This window comes from Elephantulus edwardii, unplaced genomic scaffold, assembly GCF_000299155.1.
Source record: "Elephantulus edwardii isolate Elephantulus edwardi_28Jun2011 unplaced genomic scaffold, EleEdw1.0 scaffold00218, whole genome shotgun sequence".
Lineage (NCBI taxonomy): Eukaryota > Metazoa > Chordata > Mammalia > Macroscelidea > Macroscelididae > Elephantulus > Elephantulus edwardii.
The window spans coordinates 1,330,309-1,348,476 of record NW_006399968.1 but is presented as its reverse complement, the minus strand read 5'-3'; the positions used below and the strand labels follow the sequence as shown (position 1 = coordinate 1,348,476).

The following is an 18,168-nucleotide window of genomic DNA, read 5'->3' as shown; positions in this document are numbered from 1 at the left end:
GTTTATTTTTCATTTCAATGAACATCTACAGAGATTTTGGGATTCCATTCATTCATTGTTGCACCCTTCTCCCCACACAAACCCCTCCCCCCTCCGCCCCATTTGCTCCTCTCCTTGAAAAGCAAAAGAAAAACTCCCTCATTGGTACAATGAGTTAAGTCCTGTTTTACAACAGTGGCACCATGCAGTATTTGTCCTTTTGTGACTGAGATACTTCACTCAGCATAATGTCCTCCAGGATCACCCATTTTGAATAATCGTTGAACTGTTTCTGACTCAGGGCTGCTCTGTGTGTGCAGAATCAAACTGCTCCCTAGGATCTCCCACCTGTGACCCTCGGAAACAAATTGCTAGAACTTACTTCTGGAGGCATCTCTGGGCCTTCTAATTCCTAGTATTCTGCTGCTAGTACTTAGCTTAATCCTTCACACCTCCAAGGACCCTGGGGTTGCTTTTCATTTCAAGATCAAAATAAGTCAGAGTCTAGACCACAGTGTTCAACCCAGGGTCTCATTTAGTATTTGTAACACGCTGGGCAGCAGGTACCATTATTAACCCCATTTGACTGACAGACATATCTAGGTTTCTAAGGTTTAAGTCACATAGCTCATAGGTGAAGGAGCTGAAACTTTGTTACTTCAGAGCTCATGCTCATACACGAGGGACTAGTAGCATCTCATTAACTTGTTCTGAATGTCCCACAGTCTGTTTAACGAGAAAACATTTTTTATACCCATTTTTAAAGAATTCAAATATTCTGAAAGGATTATTGTATGTTGTTGTTGTTGTTGTTGTTGTTGTTGTTGTTGCTATGTGCCGTCGAGTCGTTTCCAACTCATAGCGAACCTATGCACAACAGGCCTAAACCCTGCTCTATCCTGCGCCAACCGCACCGCCTCTGACACACCCATCCCGGTTACCCCAGTCACTGAATCAATCCATCTCATAGAGGGTCTTCCCCTCCTGCGCTGTCCCTCCACCCTCCCAAGCATGATGTCCCTCTCCAAGGACCCGTCCCTCCTGCCAACATGTCCAAAGTATGTCAGACGAAGCCCCAGAATCCTTTCCTCCAAGGAGTAGCTTAGTTTAATCCTCTCCAAGATGAATCTGTTTGTTTTCCTGGCAGTCCATGGTACATTCAGTACCCTTCTCCAGCACCACAGCTCAAAGGCATCAACTCTCCTTCTGTCCTCCCTAGTCATTGTCCAACTCTCTGATGCATAACAAGTGATTGCAAAGACCATGGCCTGTATCAGGCGCACCTTAGTCTCCAGAGAGACACTGTTGCTCCTGAGTACCTTAGAGAGGTCCCTAACAGCAGACTTTCCCATCGTGATACGCTTTTTGATTTCCTGACTGCTGGTACCAAGAGTGTTGACTGTGGAGCCGAGCAAACTGAAGCTGTGAACGCTCTCAATCTCTTCGTCATCCATCCTGACGCTGCCAATTGGTCCAGTGGCGAGAATCTTTGTCTTCTTGACGTTGAGCCTTAGTCCATACTGAAGGCTGCAGTCCTTGACCCTTCGCAGCAAGTGCATGAGGTCCTCCTCAGTTTCAGCAAGCAAGGTTGTGTCATCTGCATAATGCAGATTGTTAATAGATCTTCTACCAATCCTGATGCCACAATTCTCCTCATAGAGCCCAGCCTCTCGAATAATCTGCTCTGCATACATGTTGAAAAGGTATGGAGACAGGATGCATCCCTGGCGTACACCCTTCCCTATTTTGAACCATGCAGTGTTACCCTGCTCTGTTCTGACTACTGCCTCTTGGTCCAAGTATAGGTTTAGTATTAGCACGATTAAATGTTCTGGGATTCCCATTCTTCTCAGAGTCAGCCACAGTTTGTTATGATCCACACAGTCAAATGCCTTTGCATAATCAATGAAACACAGATAGACATTCTTCTGGTATTCTCTGCTTTCAGCCAAGATCCATCTAACATCAGCAACAATATCCCTAGTACCACGACCCCTTCTAAACCCAGCCTGGACTTCCAGCAGTTCTCTGTTGATGTGCTGTTCTAATCGTTTTTGGATGATCTTCAGTAGAATCTTGCTTGCATGTGAAATCATTGACACTGTTCTGTAGTTTCCACACTCAGTTGGGTCACCTTTCTTTGGAATGGGAACAAATATCGATCTCTTCCAGTCAGTTGGCCAAGTGGTTGTTCTCCAGATTTCTTGGCACAACTTGGTGAGCACATCCAGGGCAACATCTGTTATCTGAAATACTTCAATTGGTATACCATCTATTCCTGGGGCCTTATTTTTTGCTATTTCCTTCAAAACAGCTTGAACTTCTTCCTTCATCACCATAGGCTCTTGCTCATATGTTATTTATGAGCTCTATTATAGGAAAGAATATCTTGATGGAGGCCTTGTCTGCAGCAAGTTGCCCTAATATCCCAAAGCCAGCTGGTTCAAATCCACCAGGTGCTCACATCTCTCCCATGTGATTTACAGCCTGAGAAACCTGAGAAGGGTCAGCTGTGAGTCGGGTGTGACTTGCCAGCTCTTCGTTTGAATGTGACTTGGGTGACGGAGAGCTACCCCAGTCACCTCAGAGTGTGTGTTTGTCTCACACACCATAGTGCAGCCCCCTCAGCCAGCTAGTCACCACACCACCCCTTGTACAGCCGAGCAAATCTGCACCTTGAGGGACAGACCACTTTTTCATACCCTCAAGCTCTGACCCTTCTGTGCCCTCTCTACAATGAGGTGGAGCCTCTGCCGAGCAAGATGGGGAGAGCATGTGAGGGTGGGCTTCCCAGGCCAGATCTTCCAAGCCAGAGCATCCTACTCACATTTGAACAGCCCCATCATTGATGCCTGGTGTCATAAACAGGTTATAATTTGAAAGAAAATCTCTGTCAGCTTTACCATCCAGTAAAAAAATGATATTGTTATGTACCATTGAGTTGCTTGTGACTCATATTGAAGCTATGTACAACAGCCCTGAGCCCTACTATATCTTGAGCCTACTTCATTGTCTCTGACACACCTACCCCATTAACCCAGTTATTCAAGTAATCCATCGCATCCAGCACCTACCTATCTTGGGCTGTCTCTCCACACTTTCAAGTATAATGTCTCTCTCCATGAACTGGTCCCTCCTTGCAGCATGTGCAAAATATGTGAAATGGAGCTTCAAAATCTTTGCCGCCAAGAGCAGTATGGTTTCACCCTCTCCAGCATGGACCTGTTTGTTCTCTTGGCAGTCCATGGTGTATTCAAGACTCTTCTCCAGCACCACAACTCAAAGGTATCAGTTCTTCTTCCTTCTTAGTCATTGTCCAGCTCTCTGATACATAGCAAGTAATTGTGAAGATCATGGTCTGGATCAGGTTCACACTGGTCTCCAGACTGATATCATTGCTTTTCAGTTCCCTGGAGAAGTCCCTGACAGCAGATTTGCTCAGTGCAATTTATCTGTTGATTTTCTGGCTGCTGACCAAGAGTATTGATTGTGGAGCCAAGCAAGCTGACATTGAAGTAATTCTGACTCCTAGCTATCCCACAGGACAAAATAGACCAGCCACATAGGATCTGTGGTGGCCTAGAAGTAAGAAGCTGCGCTACAAATTCAGAGATACATGGTTCAAATCCACCAGCCACTCCTCTGGAGAAAGGTGGGCAGTCCCCTCCCTTGTGATTTACTGCCTCTGGAAACCTGCTGGAGGGTCATCTATGTGTCGGATCTGACTTGGCAACACTCAGAACAATTTTTACGGAGGAAGGATGACTTCGTGGTAAGGAATTTTGCTGCCAATGTAAAGGTATACAGTTCATATCCACCAGCTCCTCTGCAGGAGAAAGATGGGCAGTCTCCTCCTATAGGATTTACTGCTTCTGAAAAATTCATTGGAGGGGCAGCTATGGGTTGGTTCCAACTCAGTGGTATGTAACAACAACAAAAGCAACATTCTAAAATTTTTTTAAAAAGCAACATTCTAAAACACACCTATAGAAAACTACATATGCTCCGTGACATACACTCTCAGTAAGACGGGTGCAACCTGGACCTTGGGATTCTTGCCATTTGTGATGAAGTGCATGGGAGAAAGATGAGATAGTCTGTTTCTATAAAGATGCAAACTCAAAACCCAAACGCATTGATGTTGAGTCAGAACTGACTCATAGCTGACCCTCCAGTGAGCTTTCCGAGGTTTTAAATTGCATGAGGGTGATTGTCCATCTTTCTCATGTGGAACAGACAGTGGACTTGAACCAAGTACCTTTGCATTGGCGGTGCAATTCCTTAGTACTAAGCCACCTGAAATTACAAAGTCTTGAACTGTAGTGCAGCTCCAGCATTTAAACACACACACACACTGTTGTGTGTTCACAGAGTTGAGAAAAGACCAGCAAGAAGAAATGTCAGATTTCAGAGGGTCACCATTCTCTCAGGCACATGACATTGATAGATGGTAAAGCTTCTGCTTTTATTAGCTGTAAATCAAAGCTCGCAGCAAAACATGATCTCATAGGGTAGGTAAATATTTAACAAATCTAGGTAACATGAAACAAAGCATAGATAGGCATGAACAATTTTCAAGAAAACATCTTTGTACTCATGAACAGGGTCTTATGGCACTCCTAACAACCTTATAAAGAACTTTAGAAAATATAGTCTTTGTCGAACAGTGAACTTTCAGATCCCTTTCATGTTGGTGCATGATCCAGGGAGTATGAGACTGCTTTCAGTCCCATCCATTCTTGGTACCGTTTGCCTGCTTTCAGGCACTGCAGCCTAGTCCTTTTGCATGTATCCCATAACCACTATTACCCTGTGTGTTCCAGAAGGACTCTGAGACACACATAAATCTAGACAGAGAGGGCAGGTGCACTTTGGTAGTCCAGTGGTAGAATTTCTCCCTTTTCTATGGTGTTAAAGAGAAATGGGGTCAATTTAAAGACTAAAGTGTATCTGATTCAAGCCATGGTCTTTTCAGTCATTTGCTATGCATCTGAAAGTTGGATAATAACTAAAGATGACAGAATAATTAATGCCTTTGAGTTGTGGTATTGGAAAAAATTACTTAATATCCCATGGACTGCCGAAAGAACAAACAGATGTGTATTAGAGAAAGTGCAGCCAGAGTGCTCCTTGGAGGCAAAGATGGTGGAGCTTCATCTCACATATTTTCAGCATGTTATTAGGAGAGGCTGGTCCTTGGGAAAGAGCCTCATACTTGGAAAGGCTAAGGATCAGCAAAAGAGAAGAAGATCCTCAATGAGATAGATTGACACAGTGGCTGCAGCAGTGGACTTGAGAATGTCAGAAATGGTGAGGACAGCACAGGATAAGACAGGGTTTATAGAGTCACTAAGAGTCATATTCAGCTTAGCTGAATCTAATAACAGCAATGTGCATAATTGCTTGAATTGCTTCCTAGTCACTGGCCAGTCACCACTTGCGTGAGTAGAGACATACGTGTTGCTGTACTTCTGAACAATTTTCAGCAGAGCTTTGACATTAAGATGGGCTAGGAAGCAAGGCTTGGTTATATACTTCCAAAACTCAGCCACTGAAAACCCTGGTTTGGATCATTGTGGCCCAGTTTGTCACTGATAACATGAATGGGGATTGTTTCATTCCATAGGGTCACTGTGAATCAAAGGAGCTAATAGCAGCTAATAGCAATACATACACACATGCATGAATATAGAAAGAGAGATCTCCATTGGTTCCTGTGTGTTGGACTGTCATGTAGGTCCATGTGCTTTCTTTGTCTGTATCTGTCTCTTTTTTTTTTTTTTTTTTTTAGCAATACACTGTTTAATGGGCTCCTACAGTGTAGGAGGCTGAGGCTGAAAGTGATGTAAACACAAAAGACAGGGCAGGAGTATTTATAATCTCTGGTCAATAGGAAATGCCATTTGACCCAGCAGCCCAGCAACTATGGTTGCTAGGTGGCCCCTCTTCTAGCCTTAGGCCCTGTGCCTCTGTTATCTGTTGTCTTAGCTGCTGATGCAGATAGCCTTGAGCCTCAGGGCTATGCTTTAGGAAGGGAGGGTTGATTTATCCACTCAGGCTTTCATGCCCAAGGGAAGGGCTACATTCCTGTCTTTTAGGTTTGGGGAATAGGAAAAAAGGAGATAACAGGACCACTTTCTCACTAACTGCTTGAGGCATGACACAGGGGTAGGTGCCGGCACCTCAAAAAGAGAAAATTAATTTTGGGGTGATTCTGAGAGGTAAGTTTGTATCCATTTTATCTTTCTGCTTCTTCCTCTGCAGGCCATCTTAGCCAGAAATGCTTAGTGCATTCCTTGACTGTTTAGGGAGTAGAAAGAATGCAGGTTTAATAGCAGTAGGAAATAATTGCTAGTTATGAGGCAACTAAGAGTAAATGTGGTTCTACATACCCAGAAGAATTTGTCAGGGCCAATTTAGTGTAGGCTAAAACTCATAGGGCTGGCCTATAGCTTGCTTAGATGGGCATAAGTGACATGGGGATTAGTGATGTGATGTTAGCGCTGTTCCAGGCCTTTGTGGACCAAGCACAACTGAAAGCGCTCCATAGGGGAGCTCTGACCACCACTCTGTTGTGGAAGTGGTGGAAGTTAGGATTTGGTGACAAGAACTTTTGCCTGTGGTGTGATATGTTCTGTTAGTCCTGCACACTGTTCATTTTACTGTGTTAGTAATTGTCCAGGACTTCAGTCAGGCATTCCTGGGGGGTAAAACTGAGGCTGGTAAGTAAGAGGGAAATGTCTATCCCATACCATGGCCCCTGTTCACTCGTTTGAGCTCAACCACACACCTAGCAATTGGATACATTCAGTATGGACCCAATATCTCTCAGATCTACAAAAAGGTTTCTCCCTGATCAGGGGAGGAATTTATCTGCTCGTAGTTTAGTGTGGAGGGATGGTGTTTTCAGGGTTGAGGACTGGCTTTAACCTTTGCTTTGGCAATAATTTGTTCTCATTTTATATCTTCCAACACTTGACTATTTACTTCCCATGGGCCAATTTCAGTGAAGTAGGGCAGACACACCCATAACAACTTCCAGATACTCCCAAGTTTCTTTCTTTATAATAACTTTTTCCTGATTTTTTGAATAGGTGTCCATACCTGGAATTTTTTGCATGGGTATGGTTGTAAAAAGCAAGTAATGGCAAAGACCATGGCCTGTATCAGACACATCCTAGTCTCCAGACTGACATCATTGCTGCTCCTCAGTACCTTGGAGGGGTCTCTGAGAGCAGACTTTCCTAATGCAACTTGTCTTTTAATTTATTGGTTGCTGATCCAAGAGTGTTGATTGTCAAGCCAAGCAAACTTGATGCCTTTGAGCTTTGGTGCTAGAGAAGAGTATTGACTATACCACGGACCGCTAGGAGAATAAACAAGTTCATCCTGGAGAGGATGAAGCACACTGCTCCTTGGAGGCAAGGATTCTGAAGCTCCATCTGACACATTTTGGACATATTGCAAGGAGGGACCAGTCCTTGGAGAAGGACGTCATGCTTGGGAGGGTGGAGGGACAGCACAGGAGAGGAAGACCCTCGATGAGATGATCGATTCCATCACTGGGGTAATAGGGATAAGTGTGTCAGAGACAATAAGATTGGCAAGGAATAGAGCAGGGTTTAGGGCAGTTGTACATAGCGTCATTATGAGTCACAAGCAGCTCAATGGCATATAACAACAACAATGGCAAGTAAAAGACTGTACTGTCCTGTTGTAACAAGAAGGCTAATAACCCATATGACAACTTATGTGCTATGGATAATAGGGTGGTGGCTAACAGTAGTAGGATTGTGGTAAATGAGTTATATTGATGTCCGAGATAGTTTAAGCTTGGTGGAAGAGATGGTTTCAGATTTAGCAACTAGTATTTTGGGGGCTGTAGTAGCTCATGGAGTGAGCTTGATTCTGGTGCCATGAAGCCAGTGAGGGAGTCTTTGGACCATGGAGTGCTGAGGATAACAATAAAAGATCCAGTCCACTTTGGTTGCAGTTTGTTGTGGCTTTTTTTTAGGGTCAGGTGGGCAGATGAACACTTCTATATCAATCGGAGAGATTAGTGACCAGTGTGTATGTGCAACATGGAGACTGGAGGTTGAAATGTTTCCTTTGTCCTGGCTGCTCTGGCCTCTTCTCCAGGGTGGAAGGATTGATCCACAGACCTCCCATACTCTTCCAGATTTCGGTGCCAGATAAAAGGTTCTGGTTCAAGTCCCTTAATTAGTTCAAACCCAGAGAACATATCAACAAACAACTTTGGAGGTGGAGGTGGGATAAGGCATGAAATGGCATCAGCCAATCTGTCTATATCTTAATGTTTTTTAGTCCCTGGTCCTCTTCATCTCTGAATCATTTCTCTCTTTTTTAAAAAATTTATTTTATTTTATGTGTGGATACCATCAAATCAGATCTGACAGGTACGGGAGGAGATTGCCCCTCCTTCTCCAGCAGAGCATCTGATGGATTTGAACCGTGCACCTCTGGGATTGCATTGCAGCTTTTTGCCGCTAGGCCACCAGAGCTCCCTGAGACATTTCTCTCTTTCACATGCACAACCACAATGAATCCAAGAAATCCTTTTTCTTTTTTTACCTTTTTTATTACACATGCTTACCATGTGTATTTTTTTAAATACTGTATTTCATTCATGTACATAGTTTTATTTTCACCCCCTTCCTACAACCCACCAAACTCCACCATCCCTTGATTTCCCTACCACCACTCTCAACCCCCTTTCCCCCTCCATTCCCTCTCTGAATATCCATACAAATCTAACAATATTGAAAAATACTATATAACATGAGAGAGGCTAGAGAGCATTATGCTGAGTGAACTAACTCATAAGAACATTAAGTTGAACTTATGAGTGAACTAATTCCTAAGGTGCATAAGAACAAATACTGTATAAAACTACTATTGTAAAAATAGAAGAATTCCTTTTAAAAAAAATAAAACATTCCTGGACCTATGATGGCCTAGTGGAAAGAAGCTGTGCTGCAATCCCAAAGACGTGCGGTTTGAACCCACCAGCTGTAGGAGAAGGATGGGTAATCTCCCCCCATTCAATTAGTTTAATTATGTTGTTGTTATTATTTGCCATTGAGTTGCTTGCGACTCATAGCCACCCTATGTACAAGAGCCCAAACGCCATTCTATCCTGTGCCAACCTAGCCATCTCAAACACACTCATTCCCACCACTCCAGTCACAGAATCGATCCATCTCATCGAAGGTCTTCCTCTCCTGTGCCACCCTTCCACTCTGCCACACATGATGTCCTTCTCCAAGGACCAGTCTCTCCTTGCAACATGCCCAAAGTATGTCAGATGAAGCTTCAGAATCCTTGACTCCAAAAAGCATTCCAGCTTCGCCTTCTCCAGGACAAACTTGTTTGTTCTCCTAGCAGTCCATGGTATATTCAACACTCTTCTCCAGCACCACAGCTCAACGGCGTCAATTCTCCTTCTGTCATCCCTATTCAGTGTCCAACTCTCTGATGCATAGCATGTAATTGTGAAGACTATAGCCTAGATCAGGCCCACCGTCGTCTCCAGCCTGACGTCGCTGCTCTTCAGTACTCTTGAGAGGTCCCTAACAGCTGACTTTCCCAATGCAATTCATCCCTTGATATCCTGGCTGCTGGTACCAAGAGTGTTGACTGTGGAGCCAAGTAAACTAAAACTGTTAACTATCTCAATCTCTGCACCATCCATACTGATGCTGCCAATTAGCCCAGTGGTGAGAATCTTTGATTTCTCATGTTGAGCTTCAATCCATATTGGAAACTGCAGTCCTTGACCTTCTGCAGCAAGCACTTCAGGTCCTCCTCAGTTTCAGCAAGCAGGGTTGTATCATCTGCATAACACAGACTGTTGATGATGCTTCCACCAATCCTGATGCCACATTCCTCCTTGTACAGCCCAATGTCTCAGATGATCTGTTCTGCATACAGATTGAAAAGGTATGGAGACAGAATACATCCTTGACGGACCCCCTTCTTGATTTTGAACCACGTAGTGTCTCCTTGCTCTGTTCTGACCACTGCCTCTTGGTCCAAGTGTAGGTTTCATGTAAGCACAATCAAATGTTCTGGGATTCCCATTCTTCTCAGAGTCAGCCATAGCTTGTTAATGATCCACACAGTCAAATGCCTTTGCATAGTCAATGAAGCACAGATAGACATTCTTCTGGTATTCTCTGCTTTCTGCCAAGATCAATCTAACATTAGCTATAATATCCCTAGTACCACAACCCCTTCTAAATCTAGCCTGAACATCTGGCAGTTCTCTGTTGACATTGTTCCAAGTGTTTTTGGATAATTTTCAGCAGAATCTTGCTTGCATGTGATATTGATGATGTTGTGTTTGATAATTTCTGCACTCTGTTGGGTCACCTTTCTTTGGGATGGGAACAAATAGCGATCTTTTCCAGTCAGTTGGCCAGCTGGCTGTACTCCAGATTTCCTGGCACAACTTAGTGAACACATCCAGGGCAGCACCTGTTTGTTGAAATGTGTCAACTGGTATGCCATCAACTCCTGGAGCCTTGTTTTTAGCCAATTCCTTTAGAGTAATTTGAACTTCCTCCTTCATCAGCATAGGCACTTGCTCATTATTTATTGACTAATTATTTTAGTCAATTAATTTCAGTTAGCCTCTGAAAACCCACTGGAGAGTCAACTGTGGGTCACTTCTGACTTGACAGTACACAACAACAAAACATTTAAAAGAAAACATTTTCCTTTTGTCCTTGACAAGCGTACTTAGAAGTGCCAACTTCATTGAGCATTTGCTAGGTCCAGAGTAAGCCTGAGCTGGACACAGGGATGACAAAGGAAAATAAAGGCAAAGATCCTTACTGAGGAGAGTTTGCAGCGTAGTGGAGCAACCAAGTCAGCGAACTCTGTTGTCTAAGGAGACAGAGTGGTTGGAGATGGCATCCCTGAGTGTGGAGCTACTTCACCAGGGCACACCAGTACTCAAGTGTTTGAGAAAGAGGGAAGGATAGTTCTAGTCAGTGTTGTCACAGTGGCAAATGACAATTTCTACCAAGAAATGCAGGGCTCTTTTTTTTTTTTTTTTGTATCTTTTCCCTGGAGACCAGACAGAAGCTTGTTTTCTGCCTCCACATTAGTTTTGGAGGAGCGGCACCACTGCTGACTCATTTGACAGGGCAGTAGTGGCCTTTGCCTTTTGAATCTCCACAGAGCTGACCAGCCTATACCAGGGCTTCAGTGTGTTTGTGGCTGCTAGCCCACTGGTGTGAAGGGCACGTGGATCAATAATGAGTAGAGCAAGACTTTACTTAAAGCAAGAAAGTGATTACATGGTGGTATTCATACACACATGGAACAGTCTAGAAAGAAGCCATTTTAACCCTAGACACTCTCAAACATCTTGTCCTTTCAGGGCAGGAAGCAGTGTAAGCAGCTGTTGAAAAGTGCATCTCAAGTATCTGGAGCATTCCCTTCACACTCAGGTCTTCACACACCTGGAAGCAACCTGTGGCGGGGTATCTGAGGACAAGAATTTCTTGAGTCACTCTTTCCAAGGATAGACTGGCAGTTGCAAAGGTCATGCACCTAGGGGTCTTTGAGGCAGGTGACAAGGCTCAGAAGCACGGGTGACTGAAAGAAAACTTTGGAATTTGGGCACATAATAACAACAGCATAACAATAAGAAGTTGTCACTCACATCCACTGGCATATCTCTCCATGTTAAGTTCCAGGCCAGGGTCCTCAAAACAGAAGTCATTCTTTTCCATAAATCTCTGCGTAGGGTGGGGAAATATGAGATTAAATCTAGAAGAGAAAGATGAGATCGGTATGAAAAGAAACCAAATTCAATGGCATATGCTCTATCAAAGCAATGCTTGTGTGATTTACTTGTTCAGTAAACTTTTCTTCTGCTGACATGCTGGCTACAGAGAGTACAGTAGCAAAAACGTGGGACTTGGGGGTGGGGTGAGAGGGTAGAGATATACATGTCCATTTCCCCATTGGGCTTGCATATCTTGGAAGAACTCATTGCCATTAAGTGGGAACTGACTCATAACTACCCCTCCATTGTGTTTCTGAAGCTGTGAATCACATTGGAGGAGATTGGCCACCTTTCTTCCAGGGAACTGCTGGTGGGTTCAAACTACCAGGGAGGCTTGGTGCTTGGATTTCACTGCACAACTCCCTGTGCCACCAGAGTTCCCTGTCTTATAAAAGGGTTCCTGAAATCTCACTTTCTGTTCAGATGTCAAGAGCAACAGTTAAGACTGCTAACCAGAAGGTTAGCGGTCCAAATGCAGCAGCATCTCGGTGGGATGAAAGACTTGGGAAACAGACTAATGCAGGGTTAGTTCTCATTCAATGTTGTTGTTTTCAACTGCAACCCATAGTCACCTTGTGAATAACAGGTCTGGAATCTACCCTATCCTGTGCTGTTCTCATCCTCTCTGACACACTTGAGCCCATTGCTTCAGTAACTATGTCAATCAGTCAACCTAATTGAGGGTCTTCCTCTCTTTTGACCCTTTGCCTTTCCAGGTAAGTCCTTTTCCAAGAATTGGCCTTTCCTAAAAACATGTTCAAAATAAGTAAGATATTCACCCTCCTTATTTCCAAGGAACACCCTGATTGCACTTTCTTCAAGACAGACTTGTTTGTTCTCTTGGCAGTCCATGGAATGTTCGGGACTCCTGTCCCACACCACAGCTCAAAGGCATCCATTCTTCTTCTGTCATGGGTTGTTGTTGTTAAGTGCCATGGAGTCATATAGCAACCCTATGAACAAAAGACCTGAACACTTGTATAACTTTCTTTGTTTCTCCAAGTTCAGAGGGTTTCTGGGGGAGGTTATTTTGGAAGTGGATGCACTCCTGCTTCCAAGCTTGTTTTAATCAGGGAGCACCACCAGACACTATCCACCATAGGTAACCATTATCACATTTGGCACATCAGTGTCACAGATGTGCTCTGTAGGATTTCCTAGGCTGTACGTCTTCACTGAAGCAGAGTGCCACTTCCTCCTTCCATGGAGGAACTGGTGGGCTCTAACCACTGGGATGCTAAAGCACTACACTAGAATAGGGCCTGGTTCAGGTTAGCTACTCTTCAGGTAACAATGCATTGTACTCAAACGTCACCTAACAGCATCAGCCAGGGCTAATTCTTTTAAAGCTTACAGACTAAGGAATCTTCTGGACAGTTCACTTCTGTGGTCCATTCTGAGACCACCAAGAAGTGGAACCTATTCTTTTGAAAGAACTGGTGAGGAGTCCTCTTTTGTATTCTGGGTTGACTTCTAGGCTGAGTTTGACCCAGGTACATTCAGGAGTTCCAAAGAAGCAGTGTGTGTGGCCCTGGGGCCCCAAGAGCTTGGCGTGTTTACTTTTTCCAAGTAAGCTAATAAATCCTCCAGCCCCCCTCCTCTGCCCCAGAACAACATACCTGATGTCTCTGTTGTTATGCCCTTGACAGAGGCTTCTCTGATACTAACATTTCAGCCTCGGGGCCAGCATTTCTCCTAGGATGAGCAAAGCTGACCTCATTAGAAACTCAACACCTCCAACTTTTTTAATTTTGTTTTCAATTCAGTTGAAAAACACAGAATGCCAAAAGTGACCATCCCCCTTTCCCATTCATTTGCTGCTTCTTATAGGCTGAGATAGGAGTTAAATCAGAGGGCTTCAGATTCAGTGACAGGGAAGCCAATGATGTGATTTCCTAAGAACTGACAGTGCCCAGAGGTCCTTTCAGGTCTGAGTCCTTTTATAAGCTAAGGAGGAACAGTAAGAAGCTGAGAAACCCTTTTCACCCAAATTTGAATAACTTAAAAGATTTTCATTAGGATGAAAACCCAAAGGCAGTCTGGCTGTGGTGAGTTCCCAGTGCCTCAGCCCCATCTACATGTGTTCTTTGTTCCCAAGTGAAGACATGTCCTATACCAGAAGTATCCTATGTGATTTCTTCCTTCAGTAGCCTCACCTTCTCTCAGAAGCAACTCAGAGTTTCAGTAAGTCCTGTGTTGGAAGAAGAGAACACAGGCGAGGGTCTAGGCCTCATGAGATCAGACTTGGCCTGCCAGAGGAGGTAGAGGAAGGCCACAGGCTAGGACACTCTAGAGGTGCCTGTGTGACCTGCCCTGTGCCCAGGATAACAAGGATATGGATCCTGTCTTACGCAAGTGAAATGCTAAGCTCCAGGAGTTCCAAGCTCTCAAGAAGCATACAGTAGCTTACTGTCCTCTAGGCGTCAAGTGTTGCTGTATTAACTCTTGAAACTCCCTGAGACGTATGCCCCTCTTCTGCTCACCCTCAGGGGGCTCTGGTGGCTTAGTGGTAAGGAGCTGTGCTGTCAACTCAAAAGACATGAGGTTTGAATCCACCAGCTGCTCCATAGTAGACAGGTGGGTAATCTTCTACGTGATTTACTGTCTCTGAAAGCCCACTGGAGGGTCAGCTATGAGTTGGTTCCACCACAACAGAACATAGCAACAGCCACCCTGCTTCCCCCACCACCACCAGGCAGGCAGGAGAGTCAGGATCTCCTTTACTGACCCCAGTAGGAAAACACTGCATTGGGTCCCTTCTTTAACTGAAAACTAATTAGCTTTGGAATTTAAGTCAAAAGAGGGGAGTGACAAGAAAAGTCACATCAAGCATTGAATGATGCTAATTAAGAATCACCAATTATAGAATACAAAACCCACCCAAGACATCCCTGATTTGCCTCCCTGCCCAACTCTTTAAGTACTCTCCTTTGGAGGGATGATTTGCTGTGTTAGAGAGAGGGGGATGAGACGTGTTCCCCCTCAGACCTTCTGAGCAAGCTCCACCTCAGCTGGACTCTGAGCCCTGTGGGCTGACTCAGTGGAGGGCACGAGGTGCTCAGTTTCCTCAGCATTCCTCACTCATACCTTGACGAAGGAGACCTAATGCCTAAAAACATGGCTTCATATTCTGTGTCACAAAAACTGCTTTTGCTGTCCACATTATGCCCTGGCATATAATGTTGTTATATGCTATAGTCAGAACCAACTCATAGCTGACTCATAGCTTTTCAGAGGATATAATTACGTGAAGAGATTGCTCTTCTTTCTTCCACAGAGCAGCTGGTGTATTTGAACCATGTACCTTTGGATTGGCAATGCAGGTAGGCAATGCCTTAGGAAATAAAGGCCAGAGAAATGAAATTATTTGCCTAGTCACTCAAACATTCCTTCTCTTCAGACTGCGTTCAAGTGTGTAAAGACATGACTATGTGTAACCCTAATTTGAACTCAGCTTGCAGAAGTGGAAGTCTTGTGGAAGTGTTCAAACCCATTCTTGAAAAAATCTGAAGCTCACTTTGAAGACAGATACATTTCCCTGGACTTTGGAAGGAGGATGTAGGAGGCACTTCCTAGCCTGCGGCTTCACTCAGATCTTCACCACCAGTGAACAGGTCCCGTCTGTAGCCACATAAGAGTTGCCCTGTGTCTGTAGACATGTTCTGCAGTGCTGTTGTGGAGGCCACTTCTTAGCATCCTCTTCTTTTTTTATTTCCTGGCAGTGAAAATTCCAGCACCCAGGCTATCTGTATGAGAGCCACCATGCCCCGTGACCCTTGCAAGGGTTTCTTCTTAGAAGGAAATGCAGAACAACTAGCAGTCCTGCTAACTTATTACTCATGAGTGATAGTAAATTATTCTAACAAAAGTCCCCTGTACTGATCATACATCACCGCTGTGTGATTACAAGAAAATAGCTTCATGCATGTCTTAGCAGTGGCTCTTGGGCATCATGATGCTTGATGGTTTTAGTTTCTTTTTCCTTTTCTCTTTTTTTACAAATAATTGCCCCTTTTGTTCTTCCTCTTCTTGGTCATGTATCTCTCTTGTCTTCAAGAGGAAATTGTGCTGTTGCATCAAGAAGTTTCATTACTCTTTTTTCCCCTGCCCTTTGCATTGAATCCTAAAATCTTGATCCTTCTGACCTCAGGAAACCAAGGGACTTTGTAACTATTTTCAAGTAAAACCCAGTTCTCCGATTGCTCTGCTATTATTTCACAAGCTCTTTCTCTTGTGAGTTTATGACTTTGGGCATGATAGATGGTCTTGAATGTTGCCGTATGTTCTCTCTCAGTCTCCACTGACTTTGAGTCTCAGTCTCTTGCCCTCTATTCAGCTTCAGGGAGAATATGTGACTAGCAACACCCCCTCATCTGTCTCTGACTCCTTATTGTCCTTTTTAAACCTCCTTTGAATGCAGAGATTTAGACTGAGGTCAAAGCAAAGATGGAAAGTCTTCTATTTCCCACCAAATCAAGAAACAGAAGGAATAACAGAGGGGGACTAGAACAGCCTTCCCCTTCCAGCACAAGAATGTTTGGAAATGGAATCTTCCAGGCTTGAGCTTACTCTCATTTAAGCTCGCCCTTCTATGTTCAAACCTAGATCCTCAATTAGCTTGAGCCAGGGGTGGAGCACCATAACTTACCCCTGACTCCACTCCTGGGACCAATGACAACCCCAAGTCCTCAGAGTAGAGCTGGTCTAGGAGCCATAGGGTTCTTAGGAGATCTGCAGGTCTTTCCTAGAAGCCTCTCAGTTAGCAGCCAGCACATTAATCATTCAAAGGGCAGCAGGGGAAGACAAGCCAGTGTATTACAATGAAATGTGCAGAGAGCTGGAGTTAAAAAATCCAAAGGGACGAGCTTGCTCAGCATTTCTTTAGCTGAAGGAACTGAAGAACAAATTCAAGCCTTGAATTGTAATACTTAAGGATGCTGAAGGCAGAATGTTGAATGACCCGGGAAGCATCAAAAGAAGTTTGAAGGAATATACAGAGTCACTATACTAAAAACAATTGGCTGACACAGAAGAATTTCATGAAACAAAAGATGACCAAAAGAGAAAATTCAAGCTGCTCTGAAGGAATTGGCAAAAAACAAGGCTCCAGGAATTGACAGTCTTATACAAACTGAAATATTTCAACAAACAGACGCTGCCTCAGGTGCACTCACCATGTTGTGCCAAGAAATCTGGAGGACAATTACCTGGTGAACTGACTGGAAGAGATCCATATTTATTCCCATTCCAGAAAAAGGTGACCCAATAGAATGTGGAAATTATCAAACAATATCATTAATATTACATGCAAGCAAGATCCACCTGAAAATTATCCCAAAACTACTGGAACAGCACACTGACAGAGAACTGTCAGATGTGCAGGCTGGGTTTAGAAGATGCATTGGCACCAGGGACATTATAGCCAATATTAGATGCATCTTAACTGAGAGTAGAGTGTACCAGAGGAATGTCTACGTGTGTTTCATTGACTATAAAAAGGCATTTGACTAAGTGGATCACAACAAACTCTGGGTGACTTTGAGAAGAATGGGAAGAATGGGAATCCCAGAACACTTGATTGTGCTTATGTGAAACCTATACTTGGACCAGGAGACAGTTGTCAGAAGAGAATAAAGAAACATTACATTCTTCAAAATCAAGAAAAGAGTACACCAGAAATGCAGTCTATCAATATCTTTTCAATCTATATATGGAACAAATCATCAAGGAGGGTGGGCTCTGTGAGGAGGAATGTGGCATCAGGATTGGAGGGAGACTCATCAACAACCTGCAGATGGCACAATCTTGTTTGCCAAAACTGAGGAAGACACGAGGCTTTTGCTGCAGATGGTCAGGGACTGCAGCCTTCACTATGGATGGAAAGCATGGATGGAAAGCTCAATATCAAGAAAACAAACATTCTCACCACTGGACCAATTGGCAACATCATGATAAATAAGTGATTGAGATTGTTAACAGCTTCAGCTTACTTAGCTCCACAATCAACACTCTTGGCACTAGCAGCCAGGAAATCAAAAGATTAATTGCATTGAGAAAATCTGCTGTAAGGGACCTTTCCAGAGTATTAAAAAGCAAAGGTGTCAACCTGGAGACTAAGGTGCACCTTATTCAGGTCATGGTCTTTACAATTACTTTCTAGGAATCAGCTGAACAGAGATAAGGATGATAGAAGAAGAATCAATGCCCTTGAGTTGTGGTGCTGGAGAAGAGTATTAACTATATGATGTACTGATTAGAGAACAAACAAGTCCTATACTTGGGCAAGGAGGCAGTCTTCAGAACAGAGCAAGGGAACACTGCTTGGTTCAAAATTGGGAAGGGCGTACGCCAAGGATGCATCCTATCTCCAT

At 43.9% G+C, this 18,168-nt stretch overlaps 1 protein-coding gene across 1 annotated transcript in view; it reads left to right on the top strand.

Moving 5' to 3' along the window:
• SUSD4 (sushi domain containing 4) overlaps positions 1-18,168 on the top strand; it is a 362,690-nt gene that overhangs the window by 309,312 nt on the left and 35,210 nt on the right. The window lies entirely within an intron of this gene.